Below are 13,491 nucleotides of genomic sequence, written 5' to 3'. Positions count from 1 at the left end.
CGACCTTATGCAGAATCAGTTTTTCAAATTATTGAAGCCATCTGATTAGTAGAGACGTATTAGTTCAAATGTTCAAATTACACACTAGTCCAGATACGAGCAGGGTCTAAGGGAGTGACTCTCAGTGATCCGGACCTTCAAGCACCTATCGTTCAGATCAGCCACTCATGGTTTTGGTTTTAATGGCATTCATGCACAAAAGCAGCCAACTAGTTTCAACATTTTCTTAAATGCTTGTTTCACATACACAGCTTTTGCTCAACAGTGACATAATCCAGATCGACATCTATGAAATCACTGCCATTTACATTTCCAGAAAACTTTAGAGATCATTGACTAATTTGTTTGAACCCAAACGGTTTACAAAACACGTCCAAAACCCACAAAACATTACTGGCAATACACCAACATTCAATTATGGCGTTTAATGCACAGTAATAAAAAAACAGAGAACTCTGAACACCTTGCCTCCATGCTAAGCCAGCCTGCACCGAAGAGGTTAGAGTAAGTAACGGCTTTGACCTGCTTTATGGTATGTTCCTGCATTTTTCTGAAATAGTTAAATTCTCTCAAAAGCTTAAATGTGTACACCGCTTGGACGGTTTTTCACTTTTTCGAGCAAAACTTCACAGGAGTTTACAGAACCAAGGACACGTTTAAGGACAGCACTAACGGAGACCAATTTCTTTTGATGGCTGCTTTCCAAACTATTTTTTTTTCTCAATTGTACACAATTGAATTTCTGCAGTGAGAGAGGGAAGAAGTTACCAGCAGGAAGAGACCTCTCCTTCTTGGAAATGAATGCCGGTCTTTATTTTCAGAAGAAAGAACTGTCTCCTCTGCATTAGGCCCTGCCTCCTCTAATCTTTGTACTCTTTCAAGACGAGTAATTTCATTGCACAGCACTACGTCTGTGCACCAAGGGCCATCACTAGTGCTCTCCCGGCCAAAGTCACATGTTATTGAGCCAAAAATGCAAGCGATTCCATAGCCAAACATGGCATTACAACAGTTTCAGAGGGACACATCTGCTATTATGCCACACAGACACATTGGTATAATCTTAGAAACAACTGGGCACATTTTCACAATTCACAGTTTGTGTTCAACCAAATTAGATTGCGCTCTCCACTGCACATATACCACAATTTATGAAATTGTGCAGCATTCAAAGAATGGTTCCGTGACTACCATCACTAGAAATTCAAAAACAGGGATGCAATTGTCCACGTTACAGAAACGCTTCTATTTTGGCTGTTCAAAACCCCCCTTAAATGTCCACAGCTTACAGACAAATCAAGCCTTCCATAAAAATTGTGTTTGTTTCCAACGCAAAATTAACAAAACTTATCAAAAACGGTAGACAGCTGAAGTGCTGCTCCTCTGGGTCCTGAAGAAGACCAATACTACAACATCACCTTGAGGCTGATAAGGTACTCTGCTTTTATCTTCCAAAATGGGAACTACTCTTTACAGGATGGTATCAAAACATACACACATTTTAAAGTTAAAATAAATACTTTAAATTAGTAGAAATTTTAGTAAAGTTTTGTTCAAATTACAAGTGCTAGCCAGATACAGATGACAGTATAAGATTTAAAAGTACAAAGAAAATGCTTTTTTATTTTTTAAGTATCTGACGAGAATATTCATATACCTTAGTAAGCTGGGCCACAGAAATAGATGCAGGAGAGTCACCAATCTGTTCACAAGAAAAGAAACACGTAGTCGAGTTCTACAATCCAAACACGGCAATAGCTAACCTCTACTGTAGTCCCAAAGCCTGCACTATAGCCTCTGACTGTCACTGAAAGCGGCATTTCCAACCCACTGGAACTTGTATTTGTTCAAAGCAAAGCCCAGACCTACGACAGCTTAAGAGTGTGGTTAATGAGGTTAATGAGAAGAAACTACAATTACCAAACCCGTTTGAGATCAGCTTACTGCTCCAGAATATCTCAGAGAGGGACCCTTCTCAAATGTTCATGACTGCTTAAAAGTCAAAGGGGTAAGGAAGCTGTCAATTTACAGCTAAAGAGCATTTAGAAAATAAATTCAAGTTTATTCAAGAAGGAAGCAGCACTACAGGAAACTTATCTTCAGTGTAGTTTGAAAATTAATCAGTTCATGTCTCATCATTTATAAATGCACACGGTTACACTTGGATGAAGACAGCAGGTGCCTGTCAAAATAAAGCACCGGCATATCAGCCCCGAAACGTGAACTCTGCCTCTCCTGTCACTACGTTTAAAAATGCCAAACCCACCATACCCCACGAAACCCAAATAAAAACACCAGTCCAAAACATCAGCCATAAAAGTAACGCACCACCTAGTCTAGAAAAAAATTTACTGCTCCAATTATTGAAATAAAGGTGTTTACCAGGACAGAGCAGACACTGAGAAAACTGATTCCTTGTATTTTATTAGACCACAAGCCATACTACCCAAATCAGTTTGGGAAGTGTGAGAAATTAGTCTAGTCTGCCAATGAGTCGCTTTTTGTAAAATATAAAAGCTTACAACGTGTAAGCCAAGGTGTGCTGGCTTTGTGGAGCTCCCCCCAGCCCCCACCTCTGTGCAGACACGAAATAAACACCCGTCTCCACTCCGTGTGTGGCTCAGCTCTTCGCACACCCAGATTTGGGCCAACAGCTTCATGCTCCGTCTGCCACTCTCTTTCCCATGCGCAAAACAGGCCCGTGCTCTCTCACGGCAGGCACAATCACCACCGTTTTGCAGTTTTTCAGAGAGTGGGAAGGTGCTCTCTTGGAGTCTAGCATTAAACAGTCCTGTACTGACCAGGAACTGAAACATAACCGTTCATAAACTATTAAGTAGTTCCGGTATTTTTTTAGGGAGCAGTTATTATATGGCCTGCAGGCAACAGTCTGATTTCTTAAAGGTGGCAATAGCACTCCTTTCTACTAAACAGTTATCAAACGCAGGCGATAGATAATTCGTGTACTAGTTAGTACATCTGCCCAACAGCCATCTTCCTCTTCCAATGATCCTACATTCTCGTGACTTTTTTTTCCCTCTAAATTTCTACTGAAGTATTTCCTGCCAGTCCCCCAAATCAATCAAGCAGAAACAACACCTCCATGAAACTTGTACACAGCCCTAAGGTAATACTGCAGAAGAACTGGGGGGAAAAAATCCAAACCCAACCAGCCAACGCAACCCTCAAAAACCAAGAACCGACAGTGAATTTATAAACTCCCATTTCAAACACAAGACTAGACAGAAACTCACATGAAGCACGTGGGAAAGGGCACCAAAAACAGGAGGAAAAGGCTAGTCTCACTGCTGGAACGTTACGTGTAAATTACAGCGGTTTCCTAAAATCCGATTGCTTGGCTAAACTAAACATTCAGCCAGGAAGGATCACAGTTGTGCCTGACGGTGCTAAAACAATGGGCCTGGCGCTGCATTTCTGCAGCCTTTAAGGACAAGCCCTAACTAGAAATCCTCGCAGTTACCGCAACAGTAATACTAAACCAAAACGGAGGCACTTTCTTGCTTTGGCTGTAGTAACAGTAGGACAGCAGCGCAAATTTGGACGTATAGAATGACAGCTGATATAAGAGCGAGACAAGGAAGAAATACTCAAAGTAAAACCTTTTGTGCATCCTGTTCAGAAAAATCATGACTAATTTTAATTTTGCTGCTTTACTGTTCAACAGTGATTGGCAAGCTTTTTGGTGATTTCTTCCTCCCACACTAAGATCCAGGTTCGTCTTTGAAATACATGCAGAAATACAGGTATTTAAAAACCCAAACCGAAACAAAAAGCCCACGCTTTGAACCAAGAGTGAGTTAGCTTTAAGAATAAAGTTAATTGTGTCTCCAACACAAGGCTGCAGTGCTTTTACAGGGAGAGAGAGAGAGAGGATTTGTAAAGAGCGATGCAAGGCTTCCACCCTCCCCACGGCTACCCACAACCCAAATCAGGTCCAGGCAGAGCAAACTAGAAGGGAACGTTTCTGCTTCGTCTTTCATTTACTTTAAGTAGTTCTAGCTAACGCTGAGGCTTCCCTCCCACTCCAGGATTTTTCCTTTTCTTGGAGACATCTGTGCTAGCGGATGGCGAGATGCTACTCAGAAACGTGACACAGACACGCCAGGGAAGACGCGAGGCGAAAAGAACGTTAACCTTCTAACAAGAAAAATAACCCTTTTCAAGAAATAAAAACTCGTCTGAATTAGATGAAATACTATAAACGTGGTTTACATAAATGCATAAAATTAACTACTTGGGTCACTGGGCCAGTAAACTAACTCGAACTCACAATGCGAGGCATTCATGCATTCATGGCCAAAAAGGAATTCGAACCACTCGGTGACAGAATTACAGGTGTCAGATTAAGACGTAGTGGTTTTAGACCTACATACAAAAAGCTTACAATTTTAAGTTGATCAGATACTATTCCATGAGCATCAGAGGCTGCATTCTTCACAGAACACAGAGCCAGAGTTCATCTGTTTCTAGATTTAGGTGATCCTACCAGCTTATCAAGGCATCAGATCCAGCGGTCCAGGGCTAGTGTAATGCCTCACACCACAGCAGTGAAGTACTTAAAATAAAGATGAAAAATAAAACCCACCAAATAGTGATTTTTATACTGTAGGGACTATTTTGAAATGTGTAGTTACGCATAGCATTCAACCCAAGTGGCAAATCAAGATCTAGACCATTACCAGTCAAGTATTTCCTTGTGTTACTTAATTATATTTCAGCAGCCGAATGACAGTGTTTTCAAACCTGAAGAAAAATGCTGCACCTTTTCCAAATGTAAAAAAGTGAGACTGTGATTTTACATACCGCTTTTGATGTTCCACTCACTGGCTCAGTTCGACTTCTAGAAGAAGAAAGAAAGGTGGTCAGAATTTAAAATAAAGCACTTGTACCCAGCATCAAGCAGCAAAAACAGATTATAAAAACGGATTGTCAAAACATTATGTTCTGATAGTCTACTGAATGTGGAAATTTATCCGTATACATAAACTGTTCTCTCTTGTACACTCAGTGCAAAGAAAAACAAAACCCAAATCACATTTCACCTTTGTCACAAATTACTCCAAGACTTACAGATACAGAACACAACAGCACAAGAGGAAGTCCTCAGGTATTTTGTCTCTGCTACCTAAGTATCAAAACCATGATGTCTGTACTATATTTTGTGTTCTTAAATAATCAACCATCAAAACAGGAAGGTAACGTTAGCCAGTCTGTATATCCCTAGTATCACAAATAGGGCCATACACAGTACTTTAGTTTCTAAGCAAGAACGGTGATGGTCTAGACACTTCAAAGTGCACCTTTCCTTAAGCGAACCAGAAATCAGTCATCCGACAAAGACATAACAAAAATGTCAGCAGCAGAGTCTTTACGAGAGCGTTTCTTTGTGGAAGCCCAAGCACTGTGCTCAGACGGCTACCATATTTAGCCACTAAACGTGTTACATATGCTATGTGGATTCAAAATAGTACTAGAAATGTCACCTGACAGCAGTTTCTAGAATTTTGTTCAATTGAGGAGTCCCGTGACAAAAGAAAATAGCGGCCTCGATTGCCAGAATTTGTTTTAAGATGATCTTGAAAATGCTACAATATTTTAGGAACCATTTATTACGTTTGAAAACTTGCTGAGACTCCACATACTCATTGATCTGTATCGCAGAGGCAATTCAAAGGCTGCTGTGGAATTCACGTACAAAGAGAAAGGCTCGTGTTTCCTGCCACTGCTAGACCACCACCAGGCTCACAATTACAGCCACACAGCTCCCGAAGGGGAGCAAGTACAAGGAAACACTGTCAATGACCACCCAATGGTTTCTTCATCCACTTACCTCGAAGAACATACTACAAGGTGAGTAACGCATTTTTGAAGGCCTCTCCACCCTTACAGCATACGTTCATCATTCCCAAACTTTAGCCACTCTGCCAGTGGCTTCTGCAATGTTTCCAGCTGGAGGAGCAGAAAGCTCATCTGCCTGGTGAATTGTCAATGCTAGAACAGCAGTGCCATCCTTCCCTTATCCCCACATACAGGTATTTACCTGATCTTTGAAGCTAGCAGCATCTATCCTCTCATTGTGGGGCAGCATTACAGTACCAGGAGAGGGTGCCGTCCAATCAGAAACAGAGGATGCACTGACAACGCAGCACTAAGCATACACGTTTTAATTAACCCCCAGTGTTCAGAAGCACAACTCTGTGGCCTCCAGAATTACTAGGGAGTACCTGAAAGCACTGCAACAACTACGGCAGTAACATGCCCAAAGCTGACATGCAGAGCCACATAAATTCAGGGGGTTTTGCTTGCAGACACTTCATGAGTACCAGGATGCTGCTGTACTGTTGGTGCGAGACACGCTGTAACTCATCACTCTACTCTGTTGAGAACCAACAGTAGAAAGACATGGCAAAACCACAATTTAATAACATCTTTTAATTGTGGGGGAGAGGCATGTCTTTAAGAAGGCCGGAAAATATGACCATTCAAACAACGCTAATGTAGCTGACATAGAACGGGTCTGTATGAATGCAGAAATGACAGCAATAATCCTGTAGTCGGGAGTGCATTTGAGCATCTGTAATTTTAATCAATACACCCGATTCTCTGTCCTCCGTAAATCTTAGGAATACAGAATTAAAACCTGGAGCACAGACATCGGCTTAGGGTAAAAACAGACTTAGAAAGATAACTAGTAACATTTGGTAACCTGCTCAACTGCTTACTGAGTTTCAAGTTTGGAAAGGATTAACTATTCCTTCATCGTACTCACACAAAAGGCTTTAGGACACTGTTCTTTTTCTCTGGCCTTAAACGGACATTGTCTTTAGGAAACTACTAGGAATCCTTTATGAATGAAACTTCTTGTTTGCATTGCTCGCCAGCTGGCAACCCTGGGTCTTTCCTCTATAGCTAGTATGCAAAAAACCCAGATTTGGGCCGTAAGAATACCCTCCAGCCCAAATGCAAGAAATAGTCAAACACTGAGACGCAGGCTCTTCTGAGATGGGAACAAAGCCTAAGATGACACTACAATGTGTATCTGCCTGTACTATAAAAGCAATAAAAGCAAACACATATAATAAGGAATTTCTCCATATGGAGATCCATGTAGAGACCATGGGTCTCGGAACAATCAGCCCCGAGAACAAACCCAGTAGAGGCATCTGAAAAGTTACAATTGGTGGAGTGTGAACCCCATGTCCCAACAGCACTAAAAATGTCAGCCTGCTTTGGGGCAGATACATTAAAATCTAGCCCATGACAACAAAAATTAACAGCAGCTTTAACAAGAAAGATACAAGCTGAAAGCCCCTGTAAACTAGTATAAATTTAAAAAGCTATCACACCAAAACCCCTTAGAAAGAATACAATGGTTTATGGATACTTACCTAACAGAGGTTTTGCTGGTAGCTTTAACTCCTCCAACAGGGATTCTTCTGACAATCACCGATGAGTTCTTAGGAATCAGGGCATTGTCATCTGTGTATTCTGAAAACAAGAGAAACACAGGAAAAAACCCTAGTCCATTCATAAGGATTAAGGATTAAGTATTAATACGTAATTACACAGCACTTCAGAGAATCCCTTGACAGATACAAAAGCAAACTTTTGTATGTCACATCGCGCTTTTATCGTCTCAACACACTAACAGTACATTGCAAGAAATCTTCAGGTTTGAGAACCAAACACATGCAGCAAAATTTGTCTCCTTTTTTAAAAAAAGTTGGAATGCCAACAGCAAAACACTCTCAATGGTCTGCTAATGCATGAGGTTCTGTCCTGATCTAACTCAAGTTGCTTTTGCTTCTGTTAGGCTACAAAGCCAACAGATCTTCGGAGCAGAACAACCCACAGCAAAGTCTCACCTGCATAAACCAGAGTCTACAGTCTGTCTAGCTTGCCCTGCAACAAAACAGGCACCGAGCTAAAGCATGAAAACGCCATTGCTTCCATAGCTGTTAACTCAAACGATTCACCTAATGCCACCAGTGCTCAAGACTGACGGAACGCAGAAGAGACCCTGCCATCTCTGTCTATTTCTTGGAGCATCTTCCACCAACAACCACACTTCTCGGCCTCTCAGTGCTTTACATTTGAATGGAACCCAAACTGGCAGTGCTAGAATTTGCATCACAGAACTTTTGGCCTTTTTTGAGCTTGCTTTCACAAGTAGGGCAGAATTGGCTCAAACTAAAGTGGTATCTCCCCTCTGAAGCTAATCATCTCCTTTGAATTAAACGTGAAGGGACGTGAACTCTTTCAATTCCCTTCTTGCAGAGCAGAGAGACTCAAACAAAACTACATACGAAGACAGCCTCTAAAAGCCTTTAGAAAACAGTGTGTGCCTGATGCTACCCGTGCTTTGCCTTGGCTTACACCCTATCAGTCTTTTGAAACGGAGGAAAGCCTTCTGACCTTTTACATACGACCCAAAAAACCCCGCCCTTACTACCTGAGACACTCGGACTGAGCAAGCTTAAAATGCAAAGCCCTTCCCATGAGAATGGTTGTCTATTGTACTTACACCAGCTGGATATGACTAACTGTTTTAAAGCACTACCAGCAGCCATTCCCCGTAATCTGCCTACAGTTTCAAATGCTAAAAGCCCTTACCTTTGCAGAACGATGGCCTGAAAACCAAAGATACCGGATATCAAACCAAGCTCTGTCAGGGAGATTTTGCTCAGGGATCAGACCCAAAATAGGAGTAGTTCACAATTTAGGCATCATTTTTCAGTATATTCTTCCTATGGGCATGACTTCCTTTGGAGTTAGCGGGAGTTTGTTTTGAAGACATCGCATCACAGCATTACTAAAACCGTCAAGTGCGTGCTGTAACACTGAACTCGAGCAAGTTCCGAGCTGCAGAGACAGTCTTAGAAGAGCACTCTTCTTCCTTAAAACTAATCACCCAAGAGTGTTCAGAGTCCCATTTTTGGTTTTATACTTTTTTGTCTTTTGCCTGATATCGGAATAGCACATTCTCCAAGGGGTTTGAGACAGAATGTTACAGGGCAGGAAAGAGTACTCAAGAAACCTGAGTTCTGGAGTTTACTGTTCTACCATGATATTGTGAGAACATCTATGATAAGAAATTCAGATCAAATTAAAAGGAGGCAAGTTTAAATGCGCTATTCTTGAGTATGGGCTTTTTGAAGGGAATTCTGCCCTCACAGAACACGCCTCTAGAGTAAGCGTGGAAGAGGACATCCCCCCACCCCCTCTGTAAAATAGGTCCCAACCATCCCTTTGCCTTCCCGGCGTCTCTAAAAGCATCATCTCATATTTTTCCACTGAGCTTTCAAATCCTGTTTACTTTTACCTCATACTAGCTTTGCTTCTATTACTAGATTTCCATTGTGAAAAGTGGCAGCTACAGAACTGTAAGAGCTTGGAGTACTCAGAAAAATCTGAACAAGGAGGCCATCTTCACTCAAGCTTCACTTTGTTCTTTCCAAGACCATTTCAACATTTTGTCAGGACTGCTGCACAGACAAAGGTATAAAATGCAATACTGTATGTCCGCATATAGGAATTCCAAACATCCCACTGAGGCAGAAAATCCCGGTCTGTTTTTTTTTCCCTTTTTTTCCTGAAGGTGAGTTTAAGCATCTACATCTGACGAATAACAACTGGAAGTAACGGTTATGCATATAAACCAAAAAAGTTGGCATTCATACATATTACACCAAAACGTATTCTCTAGCTGTGCTCTGAAAACCACTGGGGTATTTTGGTGTTTTCGCATGGAAAACACCCTTACCTTCACTAAGTCTCTGTGCCACCAGTGTACCAAGTTTAAAAGATTACACTCATTTTACAAAGGTCAAATTGTAACACAACCTACCTAGAGGAGGATCGTGTCACTGCCACACACGACTGATGCTCTTTGAAGCAGGAAAGTTAGCCCCTTTCGGCCCTTTAGGCAAAGCCCCTTTAGGCCCTTTAGGCAAAGCCCCTTTCGGCAACCCCACGTTTAAGGGAACCTAGTGAAGCACATGCTTTTTCCTCACTGCCCTGAGGCCCCGCGCCCCCACGCACCTTCGTCGGTCTGGGCGTTGCTGATCTGCAGGTCACAGTTGGCCGCCTTCAGCTTCTCACGGCCCATGATCCGGCACTTGAGGTCGCGGAGGGAGATGTGGAGGCCGTCGAAGGTGACTATATCGTACTTCAGCTTGGAGAAGAACTTATAATGCACAGCAGACATGGTCGGGGCCAGGCGGTGCCTGCTACGCAATGGCATCTACCACAGCAGATGGCGTCATGGCCTCCACACCGCGTCAGGGCCCACGGCGGCGTGGGGCAGGGCCCACTGAGGGGCCGGGGCCAGCAGCACAGGCTGAGGGCGAGCGGGTCGGCAGTGCTCAGAGGCTGTGGCGCTCTGCCATGGCCAGGCCCTGCAGCCTCAGGCAGACTCGGCTGGGGGAGGCCTCAGGAAGGCCCCGCCTCCCAGCCCCACAAGGTCTCCAGCCTGGGGCTGTCAGCAATGGTGCTGGGCTGTGGCGGCGGGGCCAGCCCGGCTCCTCCCGGCAGCCCAGGCGGAGGGTGGGCGAGGGGGAGCGGCCCCCGTGGCCCTGGCTCGGCCTCCCCTCCCTCTCTGGCAGCAGACAAAACCAGTATCTGATGAAACACAACAAATTTATTCCATGAACTGGGTGCGGAGAGCACAGCCCCGCAGCTCGGGGCTGGCACTGGCTGGGGCTTTGCTGGGAAAAACCAGGCGAGAGTCACCCTGACATCCCACACACGTACCTCGTGCCGGGACCTGCCAACTCGTCCCTTTGCCCAGCGCCCCCACGGGATGCAGAAAGCAGCGCTGCTGGCCCTGGTGTGGTCCTGAGCCATGTCGCAGCAGACGAGTCCTTAACCAGCAGGCCTATTATGTTAAACTGACATTTGAGAAGTGATGAGACCCTAGTGGTGCACGAAAGCCTATTTTAAAAGTCGGGTTCTGTACAGGACTGCCATGGAAATTGACTGTTTGGAAAACAGTCTGTTCCCCCGCTCAATTTGCCAGCAGTCCAACAAACCCACGCTCGGATTTCTGTGCCTCGGCCTACCTTCCTTGCCCGCTGGAGTCTTGCAGTGCATTACCAGCTCAAGTGATCTAGCCCCAAAGGTAACCCTACTGAGGCGAGATCTTTCTATGAGAAACAACATCTTTCAAGGTCTTGTACATAATGGCACAGGAGGGATAAAAACCTTTTCCCGTGTCTAATTGAAAACACCTGGGTAAGTCCGGCTGCTGGCAGGAAATGCCCCAGAATTGCCTCTAGATTTTCAGCAAATCAACAGTCAGGGATGGAGCACCAGCCACATCCCTTGCCTTTGGGGACTCACAAAAGCCCAAGCCTGCTGGTGAAGTCGTTACTCACAGGAGTCGTTCCCCATTGCGGCCATGGCTCCTCGTCAGGAACAGAACAGAGGGGAAAGCTCTGGGTGACAAAGGATGCCAGGACGCGCTCCAGAAAGAGATCAGCGCCAATCCCCTCACCTGAGTGCAAAGAAATAGTTGCACCCCAACAAAATAGTTAAAAAAAGAACCCCAAGCCAAACCCACAGCACAGCATCCCCCTCTACAACCGTTTCAGCGGTAGTTACAACCGCTGCACAGCTGCAGGCTGATGGCCCTGCTGGCCCTGTCACAGGACTCTCACTGACAGCAGTTACCAAGGCCCTTTTGGAAGACTGCACTGTGCGTCACCTTCACTGGAGAGGACCTGCTGCTTCCCTGTGGCTGCCTTTAGCAGCAGAGCCCTCTGGTTCTCCAGCCCACACTTTCCCACCTTGGATGCAGGAGGGACCGGCTTTCAGCCGCTGCTTTAACAGCTGCCTTTGCTGTGCTCCTCTGCTGTCTCCCTTCCCACCGCATCAGTCAGGGTGGGCTTCTTGTCATTCCGGACTGAGCCCCCAGCACATGCTAAAGAAACAACAATTAGCAAATAGGAACTCTACCCATAGCGCATACCTGGACAGCCTATCGAGGTGTAATAGCTCATCCTACCCTTCCCAAGGTAGAGACCAGCCTATACTTTGATCCCGTATCTACCTACTGTACCATCTCTCCTAAAGCTCAAATCGTAATTACCTTTGCAAGAGGATGGCCGTTGAGGAGCAGTGGGCAGTAAACCATCAATGGTTGGAAAAAAGTAGCCAAGCAAGTGGCAAAGGAAGGAGCCGAGTTATCCCAAAGGCCAGCTCAGCCCAACAAAGCTCAGGGAGCTTTGGTCCTCTCTGTCTCCCTCGCAAAGCTAGAAATGGCGCTTTCACTATCCTGTGGGATAGAAGGCAAACTTTTCAGGCAGCAGCTGTGTCCTGCCGTGTAGGCTCTGAACTAGCCCTGCTGAAAAAGCTGACCAGCACATTGGGCTACAAAGAAGCAGCTCCTTGGTAAAGATGGCTTCCGAGACACGCGCAAGAGAACTTGACCAGCAGTGAGCTCATCTATGCAAGTGGGTCTGTTGTTAACAAGAAACCAGACGGAAACGAGCTGAAATCCACCAAGGTGCAACGAAAGAGTGCAAACTCAGCTACTAAATATGAATTAAGCGTGCTTGCAAAGCGGGTCACGTCAACAACTCCTCCAAAGTGAATGGTAACAGGCGACCTCATGGCCAAGGCCAATAGGTCTCCTAGACTGTGACAATGCATATGTGAATCGCCTTAGGGTGGCACATAAGGGAGCAAGAATTGTAACACGGGGTCCTTCTCGGGCTCCCAGCCGAGAGGCGCCTTTATTGCTGGCAAGAAGAAGGGGGTTTAGCTAATGTGTACGTCTGCTGCCTTCTTCCCTGTACCCACGCAGGAACTAGAAGAGAAGAAAAGTGTGAGCGTTTTACCGTTTCTGTAGAAGTTCAGGTCAACATTTAAACAGCCAAAGCTCTGAAGAGGTACGCTGACCCTTACTTAGGCACTTCTTTTGTCTCCCTTTGAGAGATAACTAAGCACATTCCCTCCTAGCCACAGTCTAGCATCCAGAAGCATGCAGAACACGCAGACAAACCTCCACCATTTTTTCAGGGATGTTTTGAGTCATGCGATACTTAGTGCAGGAGTTCACCAAATGTCACTAAACTCAGAGACTTTGACCCAGCCAGCCACGGCCATGGGGCTTTAGCTCACCATTTGTGTGTCAGAGCCATCAGATGGACGACCCCGTCCTCCTTGAGACACCCCTTGGGGCAGCCGTACCCAGCGCCGGGTGGCTGGATATGGCCTTTGCTCCATGGGGAGGTGCTTCCTGGGAGCAGGATCTCTCACTGGGGCACTGGGAAGCCCTCCTGAGGCCTGCATGCCTGAGGGACAGCTCTGCACTGCTCCCTCGCTCACCAAAACCAGGGGCGGAGGAAGGCTGCCCTGGTGGCCTCCAAAAGAATCAGCTCACCTGGGCTCCTCTGCGGCCACCGGGCACCTTTGCTGTCAGGCGGCTCTCCGCGCTGCTCTGCCAGCTTAACCAGCATCTCTTGCCCT

The sequence above is a fragment of the Rissa tridactyla genome, unplaced genomic scaffold (genome assembly GCF_028500815.1).
Source record: "Rissa tridactyla isolate bRisTri1 unplaced genomic scaffold, bRisTri1.patW.cur.20221130 scaffold_33, whole genome shotgun sequence".
Classification (NCBI taxonomy): domain Eukaryota; kingdom Metazoa; phylum Chordata; class Aves; order Charadriiformes; family Laridae; genus Rissa; species Rissa tridactyla.
This window is presented reverse-complemented; position numbering follows the sequence as displayed.